The 12674-nt window shown below is 43.5% G+C and overlaps 1 long non-coding RNA gene across 1 annotated transcript; it reads right to left on the reverse strand.

The window, feature by feature from the left end:
- Positions 1–23: 23 nt before the first annotated feature.
- LOC141026481 (uncharacterized) lies at positions 24–5005 on the reverse strand. The gene is made up of 2 exons (XR_012188684.1): positions 4882–5005; positions 24–279 (listed from the first exon to the last, which is right to left on the reverse strand). It is a non-coding gene; the product is annotated as an uncharacterized lncRNA (long non-coding RNA).
- Between the last annotated feature and the right edge of the window lie 7669 nt (positions 5006–12674).

Here is a 12674-nt window from a genome sequence, read left to right on the forward strand (position 1 = left end):
AACATGGCATCACAACAAAACTCTACGACTCAAAGTATTCATTCAATAGGCTCCAAGGAGCGAGATATTACAAACATGGGTCTCATGACCCAACATTCAGAGGCATACAAGTCAAAGCACATGCGGAAGCTTAACATGTCTGAGTACAAATATCTACAAATGAAAAAGGCTGAGAAGCCTGACTATCTACCAGATCCTGCCGAGGGCACAAGATTGTAGCTGAGGTATCAAGCTAAACGTCGAAGTCCACACGAAACTACTAGCGAGACTGACGTCTCTCTGTAAAACATAAAATAGGCAAACGTGAGTACAAATGTACCAGCAAGACTTACATCAGAACTAGCTACATATGCATCAATATCAACAAAGGGGTTGGTGGAGTTTGACTGCAGCAAGCCAGCTTTGACTCAGTGGCTATCCTAAACTATGACTGCAAGTAACTCTTTTGAGGTGGCGCACACGAGTCCACATATTCACCATATCAATACACCACTATGGATCCGCTCCCGTCTCCCCACGAGAAGGCCATCCATAGCAGTCACGCTTATCTTGTGAGTTTTAGAGTATCCACTTTCACTTGTCTATGAACTGTTATAGGCAACCCAGAAGTCCTTTACCGTGGACGCGGCTATTCGAATAGATCATTTATAACCCTGCAGGGATGTACTTCTTCACATGTTTCCACCACTTAGCGTCTACACACGACATGTGCTCGGCAGATTCAAGCGAAAGCCGACGTGGGTGTAGACCACGACCTAACTAACCACACAAGTCTCTAGTCTAGGTTTATCGCCTATTCGGGTTCCATCCGCGAGGAGATCCGGCCGGGGTTTCGCTCACAACCCCAAACGATGTGTGCAGGGTTCCCGAGACATCAAACGGGCGCTCGGTACACCGGGCCATATTGTATCTACCGCATCATAGCCCACCCCTACGGTCAGCGCTACGCACGGCCTCCAACACATATCCTACAAACACCAGAAACTAATTGCAACTCCTGGACAGAGGACAAGGGCGGTTAATAAGTCGAGCGGGGTCATATTTCAGGGCCCAACGTGCGGTAGTAGCTGTTTCATGGATCACAAACACAGAACTCGGTTCCTGAGGACGGTTTCAGTGAGACAACCCACCATGTACTCCTACATGGCCTGTCACCGCTACCTTTACCAAATCGTGTTCACACACTTAGCTCATACACCGAAGGACATGTTCACCACTTTCCAATTCATCCCCGATGAATCAGACCTGACTCAACTCTAAGCAGTAGCAGGCATGACAAACAAGCACGAATGAGTAGGCACATTAGGGCCCAAACAACTCCTACTCATGCTAGTGGGTTTCATCTATTTACTGTGGCAATGACAGGTCATGCAGAGGAAAGAGGTTCAACTACCGCAACAGGTAACAGTTGAAGCGTTGTTGTCCTAATGCAGTAAAAGAGAGCAGAAGCGAGAGAGTGGGATTGTATCGGAATGAACAAGGGGTTTTGCTTGCCTGGCACTTCTGAAGATAGTATAGCTCTTCATCGGTGTCATCAAACTCATCGTCGAAACCACGTCTACTGAGAGGGGACAAACACCGGCAAACAAGAGGGAACACAATCAATGCAATGCAACAATATGATGCATGATCATGACATGTCAAGAATGTTATGATTTACACTAATGCATCTAGCAACAGTTTAAATGAAGTCCATATGAGCTAAGGGTTCATATGCAAACTCCATATTTAGCATTTAAAATGCCATTATCATGTTTTCACCTATACAGCAGGTATAACTTAGTTTGACATGCATGAAAATGATACAGATGGATAGATTGCATTTTTTTGATAATTTTTCATATATAAATTATTTCATTTGGAGTTACGATTGAATTTCTATGATTTTTAGAAGTTTTGGGCATTTTCTGAATTTCCTGAATAAGAATAAGTCCAGGAAAACCTATTACTGCGTCAGCATTGCGTCATGCTGACCTCAGCAGGTCAACAGGCGCCGTCCAGGTCAAAGCTGACCAGTGGGGTCCACTGGTCAGTGACCCAGTGCCGGTTACAGAGGCTGACACGTGGGACCAGGTCAACGGCCACGTCAGGAGGGTCAAAGGTGACACGTGGGTCCCACCGGGTTAAGAACTAATCTAAACAGAAAATTAAATTAAGCTAAACAGGCACAGGGCCCACATGGCAGTGGCACTAGGGGTGTTTAGCGGGGTCATTAGTGCTAACTAATCCGGCGCCACGTCAGCAGTTGACGCCGGCGACCAAAAGCACGGCGATGGCACGCCGGAGTTGCTCGGGACGGCACTACAGGCGGTGTCTTGCGGCGCGGTTTGGAGCTACGGCGATCTGGCGTCCGCGCGCAGCTAGTGGTGCAATCAGCTTCACCGGGGGCGACCTAAATCGATGGCGGCGACCTCAAAGGCGGCGGCCGGAGTTCGGGTGCGAGCGGGGATGCGGCTGCGGTGTGCGAGGGCGAGAACGGGGAGGGGAAGGAGGAGCAGCAGCTCACAGCGGTTGCAGCAGGCGTCGAACCGGGCTCGGGGAAGGCCGGACGGCGACGTACGGGCGGCGGCGATCTCGGACGACCGAGGAGGAAAACGGCGGCGTTGGAGATGAAGCAGAGCTTCTGGCGCCGCACGACTCGATGGAGAGGACGAGGAAGACGCGGCGGTGCTTCTGGGCTGCTCGAGGGGACGAGGGAGAGGCGATGGCCGCGGTGGTGCTCGTCGGCGGCGGCGGGCACGTTCGGTGAGGAGAACAGAGGAGGGGGAGAGCGTTCGGGGGAGAGAGAGGGAGAGCCGGACGGCTCTGGGGGTCGCGTGGCGTCGTCCAGACGCGTCGAGGAGGAGCCAGGCAGGCAGGGAGGGAGGAGGTGGCCGCGGCCTGTGCCGGCGTGCGTCGGGCGCGTGCCCCTGTCCTCCTGGCGAGAGGAGGGGGACGACTGGCAGGGGCCAGTCGGCTGGGCCGACTTGCTGGGCCGCCAGGTAAGGCCCAGGTGAGTTTCTCTCTCTCTCTAATTTCTACTTTTGTTCTGTTTTCTAATTGTTTGCCTATGTTTTGATTTAGTTTAACACCAAATCATTTCTTATAAATTCTGGAAAAACTTTGAGTATGCAAAATGGATTATTACAGAGACCCACCATCTTTTCTAGAATTATTGGAGCTATAATAGTACTTTTAGAATTTTACAACTCCAATTCAAATAAGTAGTCAGTTAATTCAAAGACCTAAAATGCCAATGAAAAATATGCATCATCACAGGATAAGGTTTACATCTTTTTCCCGAAATCATGAACACTTTTTTAAGGGCATTTTGGGATCATTGAAAATATTTTTAGGTTGAACCTATTTGAATTTGATTTCATGCTAGGGTTTGAACATCCCCCATTTCAAATTCATTTGAAATTAACATGATGTCATGAGTGCTTATGCAACTATCTGCAACCAAATTCTAGGGCTGTGACATTATTGGTCTGAGAATTAATTAATGCTGGCCACGTAACACTGCCCAACCTGGTTTCAGCAAATGAAAAAGCTAGACAAAATTGCTCCTAAATTAGCAGTACAAGAACAATACAGTGTGAAATTTCTGAGAAAAAAGGGCCTCATAGAGAGCAGACCAAAACTTGTTTAACAGTGGCTCCAAGCCAACCCTGTAAGTGCACTCGTCAGCTACCTCCATCACACGCTGCAGCTGTAAAATTTCTATATCGAGTATCTTCAGCTTCTCGATTGCGTCAAAGGCGAGATGGGCAAAACCTTTGTTGAGGACCCTTGATATGATGGGCGAGGTGAGCCAGACTACAGCAGATACATCCCATCCTACAGCAGCACCGATGCTAACTGGATCCACCATTGATTGCAAACCTTAGTTAAGAGATGGGAGAGAATGGCTAGCTAATTAGGCTGCAGTATATGTATAGGCCCAGCTAATACACCCGGTGACCTGGTAGTAAGAGAGATGATGGAACTAATGCTCTCTCTGTCACACTTATGCAGTATTCTACACACACTTCCCTCCACTCATTTTCCACCTATATCATAATTTTTTCTTTGCTTAGAATGGTAATGTCGATCGCATTTATTTTCTTTCCAGGTCCTCTTGCATACTATCAAGACTTAATGAATTGGCATGGATGCTTCAAGGGAATTTCCGATGGATCAACACCTACCCCATTACCAGTTAATGTTACAATTAGCCATAACTTCGCTTCCTCTGTAGGTTAATATCTCCGTTTTTTCCCTGTACTAGATAGAGGTGTGAACCTTAGGGAACCATTGATGTACTAGATGCAGGTCAATGGTATTTAGTATTAACATCATGAACTGATGTGGATGATGCACATCCACCTTCTCTCGTCTTTATCTAGTCAAGACTAGATAACCACGCCGAATATTATTCCACTATACCGTATTTCTTTTCTTTGCTTAGAACATCAATGTCGTATTTCTTCTTTTCTCTGATCCTACTGCATGACCTCAAGGCCAAATGCTGAATAAGTCTCGGTCCAATTTCAGAATGGACGGCTCATGCCTCTTTTGTAATTAAGTCTCCAAGCAGGTTCTAACACAGCACGGGTCAGTTTCATCATCATATCATTGGTCTGAAATTTTTTGCCCACCACGGTCCAGTTCTATCTGCCCTATTCGTTTGAATGAAAAAGCTAGAGCAAAATTACTCCTAAATTAGTCAGTACAAGAACAGTACAGTGTGAAATTTCGCAGAGAAAAAAAATACCCCTAGATCGAATGCATCTCTCATCTGATCAAATTCGAAGGTCTCTCAGAAATGCTAAAAATTAACAACTAATCCAAAAGCAAATCTGGAATACGGGAATTGAAAGGGGTTTGTCCGAGTCCGATAATTAGCTGGTTGGCGCTAACCTGCCGGAGACCTGTGCCGGTCTCGTCCATAGGCGGCTCGAGTTTCGGATGGCGAGTCGCCTCCGGCCGCTGGATCGAAGCTCCGCCGAGCAGCATCGGAGACGTCGGCGACCTTCCATCGTTTTTTTTCTTTTTTTTGAGATGACGCTGTTTTTTCTCTTTTGAGGCGAACCTATGCTCGAGGAAAGGGTAAACTGGTTCGGCCGGCCCACTCGCACTCTCTCCTACCACTTGGGCTGGCCCGATTATTTTATGAAGCGCTTTTTTTTCTTTTGTATTGGATGATGCTTTTGTTTTCTTCTTTTCCATTGCATTTGAGTCATTGATAAGATTAATTATATATGAGATGTATGTATAAAAATATATCATTAGAAACTCCTTTTAAATATGAATTCGACGGTATACTTTGTGTAACATGCATGTCGTATATTATTAACTTATTAATGGTCAAAGCAACCTAAAAAAAGTATTAGATTCTATATATTTGGATGGAGGGAGTATTGTTAGTTTCAGTTTTTTTTTATTATTTGAATGTTCATATGTCTGTTTTCAGTGGTGATGAAATGAGAATCTAGTCAATTGGCTTTGTACCTCAGTTTTACTTTCCTGCCCGATAAGACTATTTGGTTTTTGCATACCATGAACTGACAATGCACATCCTAACTTACATTAACTTAATATAGTAAATTCTAAACTTGAAAATACTGAAACACATGCAGAATAAATTTGTAATATAAATTGATAAAATATATTGTAAGAAGCAACGTTGTGCATCACTCTTGCCCAAGTGACTCGGGTGGCACCTCACAAACCTAGCACCACCATCCACTCTCCTTCACCCCCGCCATCAAAGGACACCGATGAGGGGAGCCTGTGCAATCGACTGTCGCGCGCTATTCGTACTAGGCGTGATGCGAGCGTTTCGCAAGCGTAATTGTGATTGGCAGGAGGCGGCGATGGCGGGCCGGTCTACTCTCAGCATCGGTGGCCAATCTACTTGTATCAGTGAGGAATCCGACGACTGGCAGCTCTTGGCATGGTGAAGGGCCAGTGGATAGGGGCGCAACGACTTCACGAACTGCAGGCGACAAATTTCTGGCATTGGCTCATCCTGTTTAGCATTGGTTGTCTCCTGTGGTTTTCTTTTGAGTCTCCGACGTTGGTGGGCGGATGATTTGGCACTTCCTAGATCTTACCTACATCAATGGCAGCGAAGCGATGGGGTGTGGATGGTGTGGCTATAACCTGCTGCGTCTAGCCGTCATTGTCGGCGTCGTCAGACTCTTTCACATGGGGTCCAAAGCATGTGCGCGCAAGATGTTGAACCGGCTCTCCCTTATGTGGTAGTTTTTGATTCAAACGCATGGCTTGATTATGTGTGGTGATGAGCAAGCCAGGAATTCACACACGACAACTGTCTCCGGGGCATGTATGCCATGAAACGGTTTGGATTTCAATTCCATGCACTAGTAGAAAAAGGGTCAAATGTGAAGCACATTAGTGCTGGTTTGATTTTAAGCTGGCACTAATGTGTACATTAGTGCCGGTTCCAACGGCTAGGCGGGCGGAGATCATTAGTACCGGTTCGTGAGCAACCTTTTGTATCGGTTCGTGTCACGAACCGGTACTAATGATGTTGCGTCAGGCTGTGGTCAGGCTGGGGCCCCATGGGCACCTTTAGTACCGGTTCGTGCCATGAACTGGTACTATAGTTTCTTAGTAAGCTGTTTTTTAGTCCCACCTCGCAAATAGAGAGGCACTAGGAGCGGTTTATAAGCCCTGAGTGCAGAGACGATGAAGGAGAGGCGCAATGTTCATCTGCACGTTGCTTAGCTTTAAGTCTTGAGGAATAGTGTAGACTGCACGGAGCTATGTGCAGTGCAGTTTGCACTATTCCGAAAAGCTTGAAGCTAATTAACGAGCATTGTGCCTCTTTTTTATCTTTATTAACTTATTACAACTCCGGATTTCTTGTGTTACGGCAAAAACTGGACGCACTTCGTGTACAAACTGAACAATCTCTTTCGAAGTATCAGGGTTTCTGACGAGAACTCATCTGTTACATGGGCACTTCATTTTTTTAAACTTATTACAACTCCAGACTTTTTTGCGTTCCGTACACACAGTTCAAAGCGACGTCATCAATTTCCAACAGGTTCTGACATCATTTGCTGTTTTTCAGTCATTTGAACTCCAGCCTATTTTTGCATTCAGTATGCATCATTCAAAACGACGTCATCAATTTCCAACACGTTATCATTTGCTGTTTTTCAGTCATTTACCGATTTGTTTAGAGAGCTAAATGACGGTGAAATTGAAAATCACTACAAAATAAACTCTAAAAATGTTGGAACTTGGCATGGTATCATCATTTCGCCCGCATAGCATGTGCAAAAGAGTAGAGAGGGTCACGACGAAAACTGGACAATCTCTTTCGGAGTATCAGGGTTTCGGGCGAGAACTCATCTGTTACACGGGCACTTCAATGTTTTTTAAACTTATTTGAACTCCAGCCTATTTTTGCGTTCAGTATGCATCATTCAAAGCGACGTCATCAATTTTCAACACGTTCTGACATCATTTGTTGTTTTTCAGTCATTTACCGATTTGTTTAGGGAGCTAAATGACGGTGAAATTGAAAATCACTACAAAATGAACTCTGAAAATGTTGGAACTTGGCATGGTATCATCATTTCGCCCGCATAGCATGTGCAAAAGAGTAGAGAGGGTCACGGCGAAAACTGGACGCACCTCGTGTACAAACTGGACAATCTTTTTCGGAGTATCAGGGTTTCGGACGAGAACACATCTGTTACACGGGCACTTCAATGTTTTTTAAACTTATTTGAACTCCAGCCTATTTTTGCGTTCAGTATGCATCATTCAAAGCGACGTCATCAATTTCCAACACGTTCTGACATCATTTGTTGTTTTTCAGTCATTTACCGATTTGTTTAGGGACCTAAATGACGGTGAAATTGAAAATCACTACAAAATGAACTCTGAAAATGTTGGAACTTGGCATGGTATCATCATTTCGCCCGCATAGCATGTGCAACAGAGTAGAGAGGGTCACGGCGAAAACTGGACGCACCTCGTGTACAAACTGGACAATCTCTTTCGGAGTATCAGGGTTTCGGACGAGAACTCATCTGTTACACGGGCACTTCAATGTTTTTTAAACTTATTTGAACTCCAGCCTATTTTTGTGTTCAGTATGCATCATTCAAAGAGATGTCATCAAGTTCCAACACGTTCTGACATCATTTGCTGTTTTTCAGTCATTTACTGATTTGTTTAGGGACCTAAATGACGGTGAAATTGAAAATCACTACAAAATGAACTCTGAAAATGTTGGAACTTGGCATGGTATCATCATTTCGCCCGCATAGCATGTGCAAAAGAGTAGAGAGGGTCACGGCGAAAACTGGATGCACCTCGTGTACAAACTGGACAATCTTTTTCGGAATATCAGGGTTTCGAACGAGAACTCATCTGTTACACGGGCACTTCAATGTTTTTTAAAATTATTTGAACTCCAGCCTATTTTTGTGTTCAGTATGCACCATTCAAAGCGACGTCATCAATTTCCAACACGTTCTGACATCATTTGCTGTTTTTCAGTCATTTACCGATTTGTTTAGAGAGAGCTAAATGACGGTGAAATTGAAAATCACTACAAAATGAACTCTGAAAATGTTGGAACTTGGCATGGTATCATTATTTCGCCCACATAGCATGTGCAAAAGAGTAGAGAGGGTCACGGCGAAAATTGGACGCACCTCGTGTACAAACTGGACAATCTCTTTCGGAGTATCAGGGTTTCGGACGAGAACTCATCTGTTACACGGGCACTTCAATGTTTTTTAAACTTATTTGAACTCCAGCCTATTTTTGCGTTCAGTATGCATCATTCAAAGCAACGTCATCAATTTCCAACACGTTCTGACATCATTTGTTGTTTTTCAGTCAATTACCGATTTGTTTAGAGAGCTAAATGACGGTGAAATTGAAAATCACTACAAAATAAATAGCAGAAAATAAATAATGCAGAAAAGAAAAAACTATATAATTTATTTATATTCACAAAGAAATTAAATACAGAAAAAAAATTACTCGGAAATAAATAGAAGAAAATTATATAAAAAATTGTTGGGGCGCTGCCCGCTGGGCCTGCCAACCCTAGGGTTTGCAAATACCGGCCCAGAAGGGCCAGCAGGCTCAATGGGCAGCGCGCCAGAGTTAGGCCCAGAAGCCTGCTATAGAGAGGAGTTCGAGACAGCAGCCGCGCCGGGGCTTTTAAACTGGTGCGAGCGCCCCTCGGCTAGCGAGGTGGGACTAAACTTGCCCGCACCGCTCCTCCGCCAGCGCACATCTTTAGTACCGGGTCGTGGCTCCAACCGGTACTAAAGGGCGGCCTTTAGTACCGGTTGGATCCACGAACCGGTACTAAAGGGGCAGTTTCCCGCCCCTTGGCCTCGCGAAAATTGGCCTTTAGTACCGGTTGGTGGCTCCAACCGGTACTAAAGGCCCCTCCTATATATATGGCACTTACGAAAAATTCAGTTTCATCGACCACCACTTCTTCTCTAACTACTTCGCGCGACATCACCGCCGCCCTCGTCGCCCCCGCCGCGCGCGGTCGCCCTCGCCGCCCGTCGTCGCCGTCGCCGTCACCGCCCGTCGTCGCCGTCACCGCAGTCGCCCCCGCCGCCCGTCGCCGCCGCCCCGTACCACGTCGCCATCTCGATCGCGCCGTCGCCCCCGGCCTGCCGCTCGTCGTCGCGCCGTCCCCGTCGCATCGCCGTCTCGCGCCGCCACCCGTATGCCGCCGCCCCCCGCTCGTACACACACACACACATACACACACATACACACACACTGACACACACACACACACATATTATTTTTACTTATTTTCTGTTTTCTGTTGTTTAGATTAATGTTAGATAAATTACGTAGATAAGAATGTTAGAATGTTAATGTTAGATGAATTATATGGAAAAGATGTTAAATATTAATGTCAATTTTAGATGAATTAGCTAGATATTAATTAGGTATATATATATGAGATTTGAACTAGTTGAATTAATATAACTAGTTTATTTTTAGTACGAAAATTAATAGAACACGTTTATTTTTAGTAAGAAAATTTAGGTATATGAGATTACTTAAACTAGTTGAATTAATATAACTAGTTTATTTTTAGTAAATGCTTAGTTGAACTAGTTGAATTAGTAGAACTAGTTTATTTTTAGTAAGAAAATTTAGGTATATGAGATTTGATTATCTAATTAAAATATTACTATATATATAGCTACTTTATATATTTTAGTAAGAAAATTAATAGAACTAGCTTATTTTTATTAAATTCTTAGTTGAATTAGTTGAATTAATAGAACTAGATTATTTTTAGTAAGAAAATTTAGATATATGAGATTTGATGATCTAATTAAAATATTACTATATGGAACTAACTACTTTATTTTAGTAAGAAAATTAATAGAACACGTTTATTTTTATTAAATGCTTAGTTGAATTAGTTGAATTAATAGAACTAGTTGAACTAATAGAAGTAGTTGAATTAGTTGAATTAATAGAACTAGTAAGTGTTTAATGTTTCACCTATATGAACATAGGAAATGTCGTCTGACGACGAAAAAGATTTCATTAAGTGTGAATTCTGTGAAGACCAGCGCGGCCTGTGCGACAGAAATTTCCTTGTTGATGATAGGCGCTTCAGCATCAAGCTGGATGAGACCTTCGAAGTGGATACAGTAAGTCACAACGACAAGTCTTTTTTCGTAATTAAGCATGAATTATATATGCTTTATTTGCTTCAACTTATAATTTTAAATTTTCACTATTCTACTAGCGCATCCCCTGCCATGCAAGAATTTTTGTCTTGGATAAGATAGGTTTCAGTGCTATGGAAACTATGGAGGTAAAGAGAGTTTACCTGAAGACCGAGCATGGTTATACTTTCAACGTCAAATTATACAATGCAGACACGTACACCTATTTTGAATGCAAAACTTGGCAAGCACTATGCAAGGCTTATGCATTTGAGCCTGATATGGTTATCACCTTTGATATTCGTCCGGAAGATGATATTGAAGGTAATAGAGACATCTGGGTCGATGTGCAGACGCCTCCAGTTCTACCATTATGTGAGTTTCTCAACCATATTTATGTCTTTGATATTGTTTATTCAAAAATAGTTCACAACTAATTTCTATTGACAGCTTATTTCCATTCAAGCAAACATGTCCGGCGCTTGGTAGACAGGACCTACTACTGTCCCGGAGCTTAACTAAACTGCGAGGAGATAAGTCATTATGTTTCATGGCTTGAGGATCTTGATGCTGTTAAGAGAAATCATTTTCCTGAATTTGAAAATCTTAGTACTCAAAACGTGCGACCAATAGTGATCGTATTGAACTACGGTCACATGTATTTAGGAAAGATGGTAAGATTTTTACTATTAGTCCTCAGTGCATCTTTTGCATACATTATTTTTCAAGCTAAACTTTCATTGCTAAGTATATTAATTACTATACGATGTTCTTCAACAGGGACTCCCGATGACAGTTGTGCCTCAGTAGATCAAGACTAAAGGTCGCATGTCAATTGTTAGCTTACGGCCAAGATATCCTACAGTGCACATGAGTGCATTCAGGATTTCTGAAAGCGATGAATGCTTAATAGTGAAAGATTGGAGCAAAATTGTTAACGATCGCAGAGAAGTACTAGGGGGCAGCAATCAGAAGTGCAGCCCACGATTAGGAGACAGGTTCATCTGCATGCTCCAATATGATGAATCAGGAGAGCTATACATATTCTATGCTATTTTACCTGAGAGAGAGCAGCAGGAGTGATTTAGCTAGTTATCATGCTCTTAGTACTTGTTGTCCTCTCATGCGTGTCCGTGTTCTTCGTCCTGAACTTAATCTCAAAGAGTGATTTGCTTTTGTGGTGTTATGAATGCTTATAATATGATGATGATGATGATGATGATGATGATGATGAGTTATTATATCATTTATGAAAGAAACCGCATATTAGTTTCAACTGGATGGGTCCTAGCTAAGTGATCAAGTATATGCCATATCCATATTACTTAGATCACTAAGTGATCAAGTAATATGGATATGGCATATACTTGATCACTTAGCTAGGATCCACATGCATCCAGTCGAAACTAATCTGCGGTACTTTCACCTAATGATTTAACAACTCATTATAATGTAAAACAATCACTAAATTAAATTGAAAACACAAAACTAAAGGAAAAATAAAAATTAAAACCAAAACACACCCACACATTTAGTACCGGTTGGTGTTACCAACCGGTACTAATGTCCTACACGCACCCGGGCCTGGCTCATGCCACGTGGTGGCACGTTAGCGCCGGTTCGTGCCAAACCGGTACTAAAGGGGGGGCTTTAGTCTCCACTCCATAGTGCCGGTTGCAGAACCGGCACTAAAGGCCCTTACGAACCGGTGATAAAGGCCGGTTCTGCACTAGTGATGGGATCATGGTGTGTGGATGTGTCTCTCCATGCAACATCGTCTTGTTTGACAAGTGGTGGCGGCAACACACAATGTCTTCAGCTTGGTGTTGTCCTCCTAAGTATCGGATCTCCATCTTTGGGATAAAGACCCGATATGGCCTTCTTTGGTTGCACGGGCAATGACATTCTTAAGGCGCCTTTCCCTTGTTGAAAGCATTGATTTCGAGATTTCTTAGACATGTTATTTGGGGTGAAACCAAAGATCTGTCCTTCAGCGAC

The sequence above is a fragment of the Aegilops tauschii genome, chromosome 7 (assembly GCF_002575655.3).
Source record: "Aegilops tauschii subsp. strangulata cultivar AL8/78 chromosome 7, Aet v6.0, whole genome shotgun sequence".
NCBI lineage: Eukaryota > Viridiplantae > Streptophyta > Magnoliopsida > Poales > Poaceae > Aegilops > Aegilops tauschii.